Source organism: Lagopus muta, chromosome W (genome assembly GCF_023343835.1).
Source record: "Lagopus muta isolate bLagMut1 chromosome W, bLagMut1 primary, whole genome shotgun sequence".
Classification (NCBI taxonomy): Eukaryota; Metazoa; Chordata; class Aves; order Galliformes; family Phasianidae; genus Lagopus; species Lagopus muta.
Window position 1 is genome coordinate 2,718,619 of NC_064471.1, and position 14,835 is coordinate 2,733,453.

General features: G+C 49.0%; 2 protein-coding genes across 4 annotated transcripts in view; one reads left to right on the forward strand and one right to left on the reverse strand.

The window, feature by feature from the left end:
• The window catches only part of LOC125686403 (uncharacterized), a 292,860-nt gene that overhangs the window by 195,179 nt on the left and 82,846 nt on the right, over nucleotides 1–14,835 (forward strand). The window lies entirely within an intron of this gene.
• LOC125686439 (uncharacterized) overlaps nucleotides 1–14,835 on the reverse strand; it is a 152,637-nt gene that overhangs the window by 65,278 nt on the left and 72,524 nt on the right. The window lies entirely within an intron of this gene.

Genomic DNA, 14,835 nt, shown 5'->3' on the forward strand with positions numbered 1-14,835 from the left:
CAATGAGTAAATGGCTTTAGATAGAATCTCTGCTTGTCTTTTAACAGGAATCCCACTCTGATACCCTTCCCCCTCACCTAGGACGTGCAACTTTTCCTTGAGGAGGCGGATTGGCACGTTCTACAATTGCTTGTCCCTGAGAGTTGCCAGGGATTCCTGTGGAATGAGATATTCCCCAAGCTGTTAGCCATTCCTGGGTTGATTTTGAGATGAAGCAAGACTCATTATCTGTTTTTATCTGGCTGGGCAACCCCATAGCGGCTATTGCAGTGGCCCAATGTCTCTGTGCTGCGGTCGAATTGCACTTTGCATGTTCAGTGACTGATATCACAGAAGAAGCTGTGTCTACAGTAATTGTGAGCCATGGGCAAGGGGCCATACGGCGTTCCCATGTAAAATCCGTCTGCCAGATTTGTAATGGCTTTAAGCCACGGGGGTTAACACCTGCACCAATAGTTGGGGCAGAATTGCAATATGGACATGCCTGAACTACATCACGAGCTGTTGGCAAGGGAATAGAACAGGCCCGTGCCAAAGCCTTGGCACTTATATGAAGAGATGCATGAAGATCATGCGCAGTTCTGATAGTGAAGCATGCTGTGCCTGCAATAATTGATGTAATGTCACCGACGCTAAATAATTAAAGCCTACAACACTGGTAAAGTTATAGACAGAGAGATTAGAGATTACTGAGTACAGTGATTGCTGATAGCTCTAGTGGCACTATCTACGAGTATGAAATTACAAAGAATTACAAAGGATCCTTGTACAAACATATCTTTTCCCAATGTATACCAATATTGTCTCAGGTACCTGTTGGAGTGTACCTCAAAAATAACAAACATTTGTTCAATATCAATGCAGATGTCTCAATCCTTGTTGCTTGTTCTCCAGGCCTCAATCTGGCCACCTGTCCCTGAAGGGAACCCATTCTGATGCCCACAATGTACACTGCACTGGCTTAAAAACCATGCACATCAGATTTGTTACATCACGAGGGAAGAGAAGACCTGGTGCTGTCAGGACTTCTAATGCATTTAGAGAGAGGAGTGATTTCAATCCCTGTTTCTCTACACAATCTATCAGGCATGTGATGTCTTTCAGATCGAGGGGTACCCATTCCGGGCCTCTGTTACCGTTCCCTACTATCAGGAAGATCTCCAGTACACTTCCTTCCTCTATCAGGCTAGGTCTAAACTTCCCACAATCTGTTAGTGCATCTCTCTTGACTCCTAAATGCAAATTCACCTCTCTCCTTTCGCTATCCTTTTCAATCAGAGCTGGAAGCTGCAGGCTCTGCACCGCTCCTTCTCCACCCATCTCCCTTTGATCAAGCACTGACTGTTGTAGAGGCTTCTGATTGGTTGCATGTGCACTCAATCTTGTAAAAGGATATGTGGGTCGAGTCAATGGGTCTGAACACTGTGGCAGAGAGTGGGTCCGGAGACTATCGTTATTTCTTTCTCCGTCGGGTGCAACCTGAGCAGAGGGCGCCGGCCGGACGCCACCTACTCCTTCAGACACAGTCAGGGTGGACAGTGCTGGCCGGACACTATCATCCCAGCGCCTGTAACTTACATCGCTTCCCTTTCTCTCTGCTGTTTTTTCTTCTACTACCTCCCTAACTTTTGACCAATCCGTACCCGAGCCTTTCCCGCAATCCCCACCCCCCTGGGTGTAACTGCATTCCACCTCCTGAGAGGAGACAGCAAGTGTCCCATCCCAGCTCACTTCTCCCCCAGCCCCCGCAGGTGGTGTTAGGTTACACAGAGAAGGATACAGCAGTTGTCGTGGATACGGCTGGGGGGTTTCAAGGACCTTGGATTCCTGCACTTGAGCCGTTTGTCATGGCTTTGTGATTTTTGCCTTTCGGTATTCCACATTATAACATCATGTGGGGCACCGGGAGTTTAACTGTTAATGCTCAAGTCCTGGGTACCTGCCCAGAAGAGAAGAAGAACTACATTCCCCAGGGAACTTTGTGGTCAGGGAGAGGAGATATAACTCCTGGCAAGGTCATTTGATGTGCTCTTTCTCTCCTGCCCTTCATCGTGGGCGCTGCTCCCATCTCCCTGCTGCTCAACTGGACTGCGCATCTCACCTCAGCGTTGTGGTGAGGCCTATCCACCTTTCGGACATTCTCTCTCTCTCATTATATTTGATTTATTAGCTTCAATTCTGATTATATTGTGTTATAGTGTGCTATCTTGCATTCCAATAATATACTTAGTAAATTAGTTTGTTTTTCCTCAGATCGTTGCCACTGTTTTTAATTATTTTGGGGTCCCCTGTTTCTTTTATTTCCGGAGGCGCGGATCTGCGGATCCCTCCGCCCCACTCGTCACAGAACCGGGCTGAACCAGCCCATAAACCGTTGACACTGTTTTGCAAGATAAAAGTGCAGACAGTTCAGCGCAGTCTTCTTCTACTTGTTTATGTGAAGCTGGAGCCGAGGGGGGAGTGGAGGGGAGTGCGAAGGTGTGGACAAGATGTTAATCGCCATAGTTGAGGGCACATTTGCGGTGTTGTGTTCCTCAGGGAACCTGCAAGAAAGTACGCTTCCCGCGCCATTTCTCACAGTGTTATTAAATTCCAAACCCATCTGTATGGGAACTGCTGAGTCATGGCCTGAACCTCTGCTTGTTCACCTGAGGCGAGCCATGAGTCAGCCAGAGGAGCACAGGTGAAGGCAATTCACCTGTGCTGCCGGAAGGGGTGGAGCCAGGCTGCACCCCTCCTAGACCTATTTAAGGGCTGGCTACCAGAGGGGAAAGATCTCTTCTGGAGATCACTTCTCTTGGTGTTTTGTGGTGAGCCCAGCCAAAGGGTAAGCTTTTTCACATATTCTCTTTTTGTTATCGTTGTCAACTTTGCCTATCTCTCTTGATTATATTGCGATTATAACTTCTTGATATCTATTGATTATACACCACCATAACCTGTGCAGTTTCAGGAATTCTACCCTCCTCTCTCGCTGCTTTCAGAGGAGCCAAGGATCAGCTCCCAAACTTTAAGCTCTGCAACTTTTTTCTTCTCTGTCGCAAGCTGCACAAGCGTGGAGGTAAATGCATCCCATCTAGTGGGGTCTAAAATGCCCTGAGGGAAGATTCCACTCCTCTTCCAGGTGAGTAAGTACAGTGGCCATGTCCTTCTCAGAAGGAGCATCCTTGCCGAAGGAGTCCTTACAGAATTGAAGGATTAACTTAATAACTTGCTCCATCACCAGCACGGCACTGATGTCCTGATCCGAGAGCGACCTGCCGCTATGTTGCAGGTTATCACCACTCCCGACTTCCATGGCAATTTACTGCCGCAGGCACGCCCTTAGGCGAAGGTACCGCAATACCACGGACTTGCACGTCCAACCTGCTACCACCTTACAAGCTGGGAATCCGTGGGCTTGCAGGAGACGTTATATGCAAGTTGACTCCTTATGCGAGTTCCTCACACATGTGTAGGCTCTTCTCACACTAGCTGGCTCCTCACACATTCCTCACGCACGCATGTAGGCTTTCCTCACACGGGGCACCATTTGTTGCATTGCCTCCTACGCTACTAACTCACAGAATCACAGAATCACCCGGGTTGGAAGGGACCCCAAGGATCATGTAGTTCCAACCCCCCTGCCTAGCAGGGCCACCAAACATACATATTCAGATCAGGTTGCCCAGGACCCCGTCCAACCTGGCCTTAAACACGTCCAAGGACGGGGCATCCACAACCTCCCTGGGCAGCCCGTTCCAGGGCCTAACCACTCTCCTAGTAAAGAACTTCCCCCTAACATCCAACCTAAATCTTCCCTCCTTCAACTTAAAACCATTTCCCCTAGTCCTGCTGTTGTCAGCCCTTTTGAAGAGTTTACTCCCCTCCTGGGTGTAGGTTCCCTTCAGGTATTGATAGGCTGCAATGAGGTCACCCCGCAGCCTTCTCTTCTCCAGGCTGAACAAGCCCAACTCCCTCAGCCTGTCCTCATAGGGGAGGTGCTCCAGCCCCCTGATCATCTTAGTCGCCCTCCTCTGGACCCTTTCCAAAATCTCAATGTCTTTCTTGTACTGAGGGCTCCACACCTGGACACAGTACTCCAGATGGGGCCTCACAAGAGCCGAGTAGAGAGGGACAATCACCTCCCTGTCCCTGCTGGCCACCCCTCTCCTGATGGAGCCCAGGATCCCATTTGCCTTTCGAGCTGCCAGAGCACACTGCTGGCTCATATTCAGTCTCTCGTCCATCAGGACCCCCAGGTCCTTCTCTGCCGAGCTGCTCTCAAGGACCGCTCCTCCCAGCCTGTACAGGTGCCTGGGGTTCTTCCGGCCCAAATGCAAAACCCTGCACTTTGCCGTGTTGAACCTCATCAGGTTCACCCGAGCCCAGCCCTCCAGCCTGTCGAGGTCCCTCTGAATGGCATCCCTTCCTTCCACCGTATCAACCGCACCACTCAGCTTGGTGTCGTCAGCAAACTTGCTGAGGGTGCACTCAATTCCCTCATCGATGTCATTAATAAAGATGTTAAAGAGCACCGGTCCCAAGACAGACCCTTGGGGGACACCACTTGTTACCGGCCTCCACCTGGACATAGAGCCATTGACCACCACCCTCTGTCTGCGGCCTTTCAACCAATTGCTTATCCATCGGGTCGTCCACCCATCAAATCCACTTCCCTCCAATTTGGAGATGAGGATGTGGTGGGGGACCATGTCAAAGGCCTTGCTCAGGTCCAGGTAAATGACATCGGTCGCCTTCCCTTCGTCCACCAATGCCGTCACTCCATCATAGAAGGCCACAAGATTAGTTAGGCATGACCTTCCTTTGGTGAAGCCGTGCTGGCTGTCTCGGATCACATGCTCATTCTTTATGTGACCGAGCATATTGTCCAGGAGGATCTGTTCCATGATCTTCCCAGGCACGGAGGTGAGACTCACCGGCCTGTAGTTCCCCGGGTCCTCCCTGCTCCCCTTCTTGTATATGGGAGTGACGTGACCCTTCCTCCAGTCGTCCGGGACCTCACCTGACAGCCACGACTTCTCAAATATGATGGAGAGCGGCTCGGCAACCACCTCGGCCAGCTCCTTCAGGACCCTGGGATGCACGCCATCCGGCCCCATAGACTTGTATTCATTCAGTCTAAGGAGGCACTCTCGGACTTGCTCTGCCCTTACAGTGGGGAGGGATTTACCTCCTTGGTCCCCACATAGAGGTTTGGGGATGCAGGGTTCAGGGACGTGAAAAAGACTAGAATCCTGGCCACCAGTGAAGACCGAGGTGAAGAACTCATTCAGCACCTCGGCTTTCTCTTCATCTGTTGAAGCCAGTTCTCCTTTTAAATTTACCAATGTAGGTACGCCCGTTTTGGCCTGTCTCTTCTGGGCAATGTACCTGTAGAAGGTTTTCTTATTGTTTTTCACGTCCCTTGCCAAGTTCAGTTCTGCCTGCGCCTTGGCTTCCCTGATCCCACGTCTGCAAGTCCGGACGGCATTCCTGTACTCTTCCCAGGTGACACAGCCTTGTTTCCAGAGCTTGTACACCCCTTTCTTCGCCCTCAGTTCTCTCAGCAGGTCCTTGCTGAGCCATGCCGGTTTCCTACCTCGCCTGCCCACTTTCTTATTCAGCGGAATGGAGACCTCTTGTGCTTCCAGGAAGGCATCTTTGAAGAGCCGCCAGCTCTCCTCAACATCCATGTCTTTGAGGGCAGCGCGCCAGGGGATCTTGGCCAGCAATCCATTGAGTAGCTTGAAGTCTGCTCTTCTGAAGTTCAGTGTCCTGGTCCTGCTCTTTGCCAGGCCCACATTGCTTGAGATCACAAACTCAACCAGGGCGTGGTCGCTGGAGCCCAGGCAGCCTCCAACCTTGACGCCTTTGATGATCTCCTCAGCGTTGGTGAGCAGCAGGTCCAGCAACGCTTCACCTCTGGTCGGTCTGTCCAATACCTGAACCAGAAAGCTATCATCAATGGATTCCAAGAGCCTTCTGGAGCTCTTGCAGCTCGCCGTGTGGTTTTCCCAGCAGATGTCCGGATGGTTGAAATCCCCCACCAGGACAAGAGCCCGTGAGCCAGACATCTCACGCATCTGGAGCAAGAAAGCCTCGTCGACAGCCTCCCCTTGATCACGTGGTCTGTAGTATACCCCTAACACCAGCTGACCTATATTTGTCCCATCTCTAATCCTAACCCACAGGCTCTCAACCTGTTCCTGACTGCTTCTCGTAGGGAGCTCCTCACAGTTTATCCAATCTCTGACATAGAGAGCAACTCCCCCACCCCTCCTACCTCGCCTATCTCTCCTAAAGAGTCTATAGCCGTCGATGGCAGTATCCCAATTGTGGGAGTCATCCCACCATGTTTCTGTGATAGCAACAAGGTCATAACTTCCCGAGTGCATCACAGTTTCCAGTTCCTCCTGCTTGTTACTCAGGCTGCGTGCGTTGGTATAAAGGCACTTCAGCCGGGCTATCCGTCTCGCCACTTTTCCCTTTATAAGGGATCTAGGATCCCCTAGAACAGCAGCATCCCCAGCATCCCCCTGCCCTAGTCCTTCCCTATGCACTCTGCCGTCATTGCCCATGGAGTTTGGTATAAGCCCTCGAATGACCCGTTCAATTCCAGTAGCCCTTATTGTGTCCCCTTCCCCCTTCATTCCTAGTTTAAAGACCTGTCAATGAGTCCCGCTAATTCTTCAGCTAAGATCCTCTTACCCCTCAGGGACAGGCTGCATGCATCAGCAGCCATCATGCCAGGTGCAGTGTAAGTTGCCCCATGGTCAAAAAAGCCGAAATTCTTGCGCCTGCACCAGCTCTTAAGCCATCTATTGAAGAGTTGGGTATTTTGGATCCTCCCTGTACCTTTCCCTGACACCACGGGCATAGAAGAAAAGACCACCTGCACCCCAGCTCCTTCAAGTATTCGCCCCATTCCCCTGAAGTCTTTCTTGATAGACCTCAGGCTTTCCTTATCAACTTCCTCGCCGCCAGCCTGAATTATTAAGAGCGGGTAATAATCTGAAGGCCGAATCAACCCAGGAATTTTCTTTGAAATGTCCCTGACCCGTGCTCCAGGAAGGCAGCACACCTCTCTGCGGGTAGGGTCGGGCCGGCATATAGGGCCTTCTGTTCCTTGCAGAAGGGAGTCGCCTATGACAATCACCCTCCTGTCCTTACGGGTAGAAGCAGTCTTGAGGGTTGGGGGCGACCGCTTCGCCTGAGGCAACCTCACGGGTGAACCCGTCTCCGCACTCTCACTCGTCCCCCCCTCAACTTCCAGGGCCTCAAACCTGTTACGCAGAGGCACCTGGGGAGCCGGGGATGGTCGGGATGGGGGATGCCCCCTCCGCCGAGCAGGTACCCGTTTCCACTCCTCCTCCCTTCTCAAATTGCTGTTAGGGGGAAGAGAGGACACTCTCTAACTCTAACCAGGTCAGGACCAAATGACTGCATGTACACATCAATACGATGAACAGCAAAATGGTGTTTATTACACGTGTACTCTAGCTTATATAACCTATGTGCTTCGTCTACGGCCCTAAGGGCACATGCCACACATCGATCATAAAGCAGGGAGAGGGCCTATCTCGTCACATCCCGTGGGGGGGGGGTCTCGCAGTCGCTTACAACAGGTTTCTTAGGGTAGATCTGGATTTTTTGATTGTCCATTAGTTGTCTCCAGAGCTGGAGAAGGACATGGTTGGGCTGGCAGTCGATCTTAGTAAATTGGACCCCAGCCCAAATTAAATCATTAAACATTTGCTTTCGGGAGACCCTTACGGGTCCTGATTGAGGAACTCGAGTAGCCAGCATTTTGGTTTTACTTCCTGGCAGGACCTCTGCTTCTTCCAACATCCAAAAGTTGTGCCTAATCCGCAGGCGTTCTCTTTCTCCTAGGTTGGCCACTAACTGGGAAGCCTGATGGACTACAGCTTCTGAGGCCACCAGGGTATTTAATATAGAGACTAGGGTACCATAGAGATGAGAGGGAGCTTGCTGTAGAATCAAGTCTCTCATCCCTGCTGAAAATTTGACCATATCAGGGCCATCAAATGTGTCTTCATAGATAGCCTCTCTTACACCCAGTTCGCGGATATAATTTTGAAGGTCCTCCATGGAGGACCACATCCCTGCATGTAGAAGTATATCTGAATTATTCGGCCACACCATATGGCAGGCCACCATTAGCCATTCTATTATAGAATGGTTTTCAACAAGGTATTGATTACCCACATATAACCTCTGCCTGAGAGCAGGATGAACAGTCATGGTGGCCAACTTGGCTATTTCTGGGCCATTCACCAAGACACTTTCTGCACCAGAATCCCACAGTCTTAATAACCAAGCCTGCACACTTTCTCTAGGCTTCTGCCGAAATTGCTGCACTAAATCCATCAGTTCTGTTTCCGTGTATGGCCAGGCTGTTACATGTAAATGAGTCTGGGCAGGGGGCCACTGATCAGGCGGCACCCCTGCTGGTCGGTCCTGCACTTTTTTTGTTTTCTAAGTTATGACAGGACAGACTTCTAGTGGATTGGTCAGAATTGGATACTCAAAATCTAATTTAGATTTTTTATTTTCCTGATCAACAAAGCCTGTTGTTTCAGGAGTCTGGTCATTGTTTATTGAAGTGTTATGAACTTGGCCTACGGGAAAATGTAGAATTGGCTTCTTCCCTGTTAATACGCCAAGTTCTTGCTCTAGTTTTTCAATACAGTCTTTTAAAAGTTGATTTTCATTCTCTAAAGTATTATTTCTGATTTCTACATGATTTAAGGCATTTAGTAATGGCCATGCCACTGTGGAGGCAGCCAGTTGTCTTTCTTTAGTGAACAGTACATCTTGCTAAGTCCCTGTGTCATGGTTCTATGTTTTTTGGGTTTCAGTATTCCACATTGTCAATGGTTTACAGGCTGGTTCGGCCCGGTTCCATAACCAACAGGGCAGTAGGATCTGCGGATCCGCACCTCCAGGAAAGGGGAAACAGCTGACCCCAAAATACTTGAAAACAACAGCAATAATCTGAGGTGAAACAAATGATTTACTAAATAGAGTATCAGCAAAAAAAATACAATGAGAGAGAGAGTCTGTCTGGATGGTAGATAGACCTCACCACAATGCTGAGGTGAGACGTGCAGTCCAGTTGAGTGACTGAAGAAAAACAGACAGCGAAGCGCAGACGGCACAGCGCAGACTGCAAAGAAGGAGGATTAGGTGACCTTGCACAGAGTTACATCTCCTTACTGACTGCAAAGCCTCCTGGGGAAATGTAGTTCTTCTCCATCGGACGAATGTTCGGCAGAAGTCATACCCTCCCCAGTGCATTACATGATGTTATGGTGTGGAGTACTGATAACCAAAAATCATAAAACAGTGACATTCCACCTCTTATTCTACAGCACTACATCATGCTTAACGCATGAGATTACAGACTGCACTCCCCCATGTCAACGGTTTACGGGCTGGTTCGACCTGGTTCCGTGACGAGCGGGACAGAGGGATCCGCAGATCCGCGCCTCTGGAAAAAAAGAAAACAGGGGACCCCAAAAAATAATTTAAACAGCGGCACCTATATGAGGAGAAACAAACTAATTTACTAAGTATATTATCGGAATGCAAGATAACACACTATAATGCAATATAATCAGAATTGAAGCTAATAAACCAAATATAATGTGAGAGAGAATGTCCGAAAGGTGGACAGGCCTCACCACAACGCTGAGGTGAGATGCGCAGTGCAGTTGAGCAGCAGGGAGACGGGAGCAGCGCCCACGACGAAGGGCAGGCGAGAAAGAGCACATCAGGTGACCTTGCCAGTAGTTAAACCTCCTCTCCCTGACCGCAAGGTCCCCTGGGGAATGTAGTTCTTCTTCTCTTCAGGGCAAGTACCCAGGACTTGAGCATTGGCAGTTAAAGTCCCAGTGCCCCACATGATGTTATGATGAGGAATACCGAAAGCCACAAATCTCAAAACCATGGCATTCCACCCCTTATTCTACATCACTACATCATGCTTAATATATATACAAACAGTAATTATCAAACATTAAACACACGCACACACAAAAATCTGTGTATTTACATGGAATTACTGGCTGCACTCCCCCAACATCAAATTCCCTTGTGGTACACACTGAACATCCCCATTTCTCGGCATCACCCACCAAGTGGACCCAGATCCCTGGGCAAAAACAGTTCCGCGAAGAGGTTTGCCCTTCCCAGAAGCTGGAAGGATCCAAACCGCTTTTCCCAGCATGTTCTTTACATGTACTACCGGAAACTTATCTCCCTTAACAGTATGTAGGGAGCTAGCAGGACCGTCGCGATTGATTGATCCTCTAGTATTGACTAACCAGGTGGCATCTGCCTAATGCTTCTCCCAGTGCTTGTATGTTCCACCACCCATTGCTGTCAACATGGTTTTTAGCAACCCATTGTAGCGTTCAATTTTACCAGAAGCTGGTGCATGATAGGGAATATGGTAAATCCACTCAATGCCATGATCTTTGGACCAAGTATTTACAAGAGAATTTTTGAAATGAGTCCCATTATCTGACTCAATCCTTTCTGGGGTGCCATGTCGCCACAGGACTTGTTTCTCGAGACCCAGTATGGTGTTTCGGGCGGTAGCATGGGGTACTGCAAATGTTTCAAGCCACCCGGTGGTTGCCTCCACCATGGTGAGCACATAATGCTTACCATAGCGAGATCGTGGCAAGGTGATATAATCAACCTGCCATGCCTCCCCATATTTATACTTTTGCCATCGCCCTTCCTCCCAGAGAGGTTTCATCCTCTTGGCTTGTTTAATTGTGGCACATGTGTCACAGTCATGGATAACCTGTGCAATGGCATCCATAGTTAAGTCCACCCCTCGGTCTCTAGCCCATTTGTATGTTGCATCTCTTCCTTGATGACCTGAGGTTTCATGGGCCCACCGAGCTAGAAATAATTCACTCTTGTGTTGCCAGTCCAAGTCTATTTGAGCCACCTTAATTTTGGCAGCTCGATCTACCTGATGGTTATTTTGCTGTTCTTCAGTAGCCCGACTCTTGGGTACATGAGCATCTGCATGGCGCACTTTTACAACCATATTCTTTATTCGGGCAGCAACGTCTTTCCACAGTTCAGCAGCCCAAATAGTTTTACCCCTTCTTTGCCAGTTATTTTGCTCCCACTGCTGTAACCACCCCCATAAGGCATTTGCCACCATCCATGAGTCAGTGTAGAGATAGAGCATTGGCCACCTCTCCCGCTCAGCAACATCTAAGGCCAGCTGGACAGCCTTTACCTCTGCAAATTGGCTTGATTCCCCTTTCCCTTCAGTGGCCTCTGCAACTTGTCGTGTGGGGCTCCACACAGCAGCTTTCCATCTGTGATGCTTTCCCACAATACGACACGATCCATCTGTGAACAGGGCATATTTCTTTTCATTCTCTAGTCGTTCACTGTATGGTGGGGCCTCTTTAGCATGCAATACTTCTTCTGCTGGTGAGGTTCCAAACTTTTAACCTTCAGGCCAGTCCATGATGACCTCCAGGATTCCTGGACAGCTGAGGTTCCCCATCCGTGCTCGCTGCGTAATCAATGCAACCCGCTTACTCCAAGTGGCATCAGTAGCATGATGGGTGGAGGGAACCTTTCCCTTGAACATCCAGTTCAGCACTGGCAGTTGAGGTGCCAGAAGGAACTGTGTTTCAGTACCGACTACTTCGGAAGCAACCCGAACCCCCTCATATGCAGCTAAGATCTCCTTTTCAGTTGGAGTGTAGTGCTCTTCAGACCCACTGTATGCCCGACTCCAGAATCCCAGGGGTCAGCCTCGGGTCTCTCCTGAGGCTCTTTGCCACAAACTCCAAGTGGGACCTTTTTCTCCAGCAGCAGAGTAGAGGATGTTCTTTATACCCTGTCCCATCCGTACTGGCCCTAGGGCCACGGCACGGGCTATCTCCTGTTTAATCTGTTCAAAAGCCTGCTGCTGCTCAGGGCCCCATGTAAACTCATTTCTCATTCGCGTCACATAATGAAGGGGGCTTACAAGGAGGCTGTAGTATGGAATGAGCATTCTCCAAAAGCCCACTGCACCCAGAAACGATTGTGTCTCTTCCTTATTAGTGGGCGGAGACATGGCAGTGATTTTGTCGATCACATCTGTCGGGATGTGACGACGGCCATCTTGCCACTTTATACCTAGGAACTGAATTTCCTGGGCAGGTCCTTCCACTTTGCTTCGCTTAGTAGCAAAACCAGCACGGAGAAGGATCTGGATTATTTGCTCTCCTTTCTCAAAAACTTCCTTTGCTGTGTTGCCCCACACAATGATGTCATCAATGTACTGTAAGTGCTCAGGAACACCTCCCTGTTCCAGTGCGGATTGGATCAGCCCATGGCAAATTGTTGGGCTATGTTTCCACCCCTGGGGCAAACGATTCCAGGTATACTGAATGCCCCTCCAGGTGAAAGCAAACTGTAGCCTAGATTCTCTGGCCAAAGGAATGGAGAAAAAGGCGTTAGTAATGTCAATGGTGGCATACCATTTGGCTGCTTTTACTCCAGTTCATACTGGAGTTCTAACATATTTGGCACAGCAGCACTCAGTGGGGGTGTGACTTCATTCAGGCCACGGTAGTCCATCGTCAGCCTCCATTCTCCACTGGCTTTACGCACTGGCCATATGGGGCTGTTAAAAGGCGAGTGAGTTTTGCTGATCACTCCCTGACTCTCCAGTTGATGAATCAACTTATGAATGGGGAGCAAAGAATCCCTGCTGGTGCGGTACTGCCGCCTGTGCACCGTTTTTGTAGCAATCGGTACCTGTTGCTCTTTTACTCGTAGCAACCCCACAACAGACGGATCTTCTGATAGGCCAGGCAAAACAGACAGCTGCTTAACACCTTCTGTGTCTACAGCAGCTATTCCAAAGGCCCATCGATACCCTTTGGGATCCTTAAAATATCCCCTTCTGATGTAATCGATACCAAGTACACATGGAGCCCCTGGACCAGTCACAATAGGGTGCTTTTGCCAGTCTTTACCAGTGAGGCTGATTTCGGCCTCCAACATAGTCAGCTCTTGGGAACCCCCAGTCACCCCATGAATATAAACTGAATTTGTCCCTTGGTGACTTGAGGGCATTAGAGTGCACTGAGCACCAGTGTCCACCAGGGCCTTATATTTCTGTGGTTCTGATGTACCAGGCCATCTAATCCACACAGTCCAATAAACTCTGTTATCCCTTTTTCCCCCCTGGCTGGGGGCAGAGCCCCTCTATTTGTTACCCCTGTTGTCTGCAGCAACTGGAGCAATCACCTTTTTGGAGAAGTTCACCTTCATCGTTGATTTGTCTTGTAATTCTTTTACCCGTGCTTGAAGTGCAGGAGTAGGTTGCCTATGCCACTTCTTCATATCTTCTCCATGGTCACGTAGGTAATGCCACAAGGCAAAACGTGACGTGGTCTTACTGTTGTCACTTGCTCGAGCAGGAGGACGTCTTCTTTTGATAGCTGAGACGTTGGATGACACCGGCTGGGAGGAAACCAAGTTGATCAGTCCCTCCAGTAGGCTGTCTTGGGAATTCTGATTTCCATTGGATGTATCTGATACCACCATGGATCCATCAGCATCAGGCACGGTAGACAGGTTGTCTATGATACCTTCTTGCTTGCTCTCCATTCTGTCCAGCTTTTCAGCTACTTTTGCAATGGCTGAAACACAAACTCGTAGAGGGCTTAAATGTAACTCAAAGTCTTGAAGTTTATTAATCAGTTCATTTATAAGGGGTCTTCTTTCCCCTCTGCCATACATTGCTGCAAATGTACTGGCGTACCTTTCTGGTGCAGTCTTTGTGAATGTACGCCACATGTTTGGTGTACACCTGACTCTCTCAGGATCATGCTCTTGGTCTGGCTCATCAGGAATGAAATCGGGGCTATGTAGTGTTTCCACCACAGCATATTCTCTCAAATGACGGATGCCTTCTTCCCTATCACCCAATTTCTTTTTCTCAGGCATCAGATCGTCTTTGAAGGGATATCTTTCTTTTACAGCTAACAACATCCACTTCCAGAGGGTGAAGGCCTGGTTCTGGCATGTACTAATGCCTCTGTCAATGGCTGAGTCCCTAGCAATGCCACCCAAATGGCGAGCTTCTCTACTATCTAGCCACACGCTGTTGGCCCCATTGTCCCAGCATCAAAGTAACCAGGTGACAATAGGCTCATTTTTGACACGCGAGAAGTCTTTTCTCAGACTACAAATTTAATTCATTTTCAGAGATCGATCAACAATGGTAACAATATCTTGCTCTCCTCTTACACTTTCAGGACTTCTTGTTGCCCTCGTAGGCGTTAATTAATGCCCAGTATGTTTTGAGCATTAGAAAAAAAGAAACAGCGGCATGCAGTCCCTTGAAAGGCAGTTTCAGAAGAGAAAGCTTTTTTTTTTTTTTAATTTTTATTTTTTTTACAGAAGCGAGATAGCTAGGCTCAAAGTTTACAAATACACTAGAATATTGGCAGTCTGCCTGGACTTTTAAATGTCACGTTTTCAGAGAGTAGCGGTGAAAGAGATAAGCTTTCCCAGTGAAGCTCTCGGAGAGCAGAGAGAGAGATTCATTCTAAACAGCTAAAAAGCAACTGTTGCCCGCGTTCTCCACCAAGAATGTCAACTGTTTACAGGCTGGTTCAGCCCGGTTCTTTGACCAGTGGGGCGGAGGGATCCGCTCCTCCAGAAAAAGGAAACAGGGGACCCCAAAATAATTGAAAACAGCAGCAACAATCTGAGGTGGAACAAACTAATTTACTGTATATAGTATCAGCAAAATATAATGAGGGCGTGTCTGAAAGGTGGATAGGCCTCACC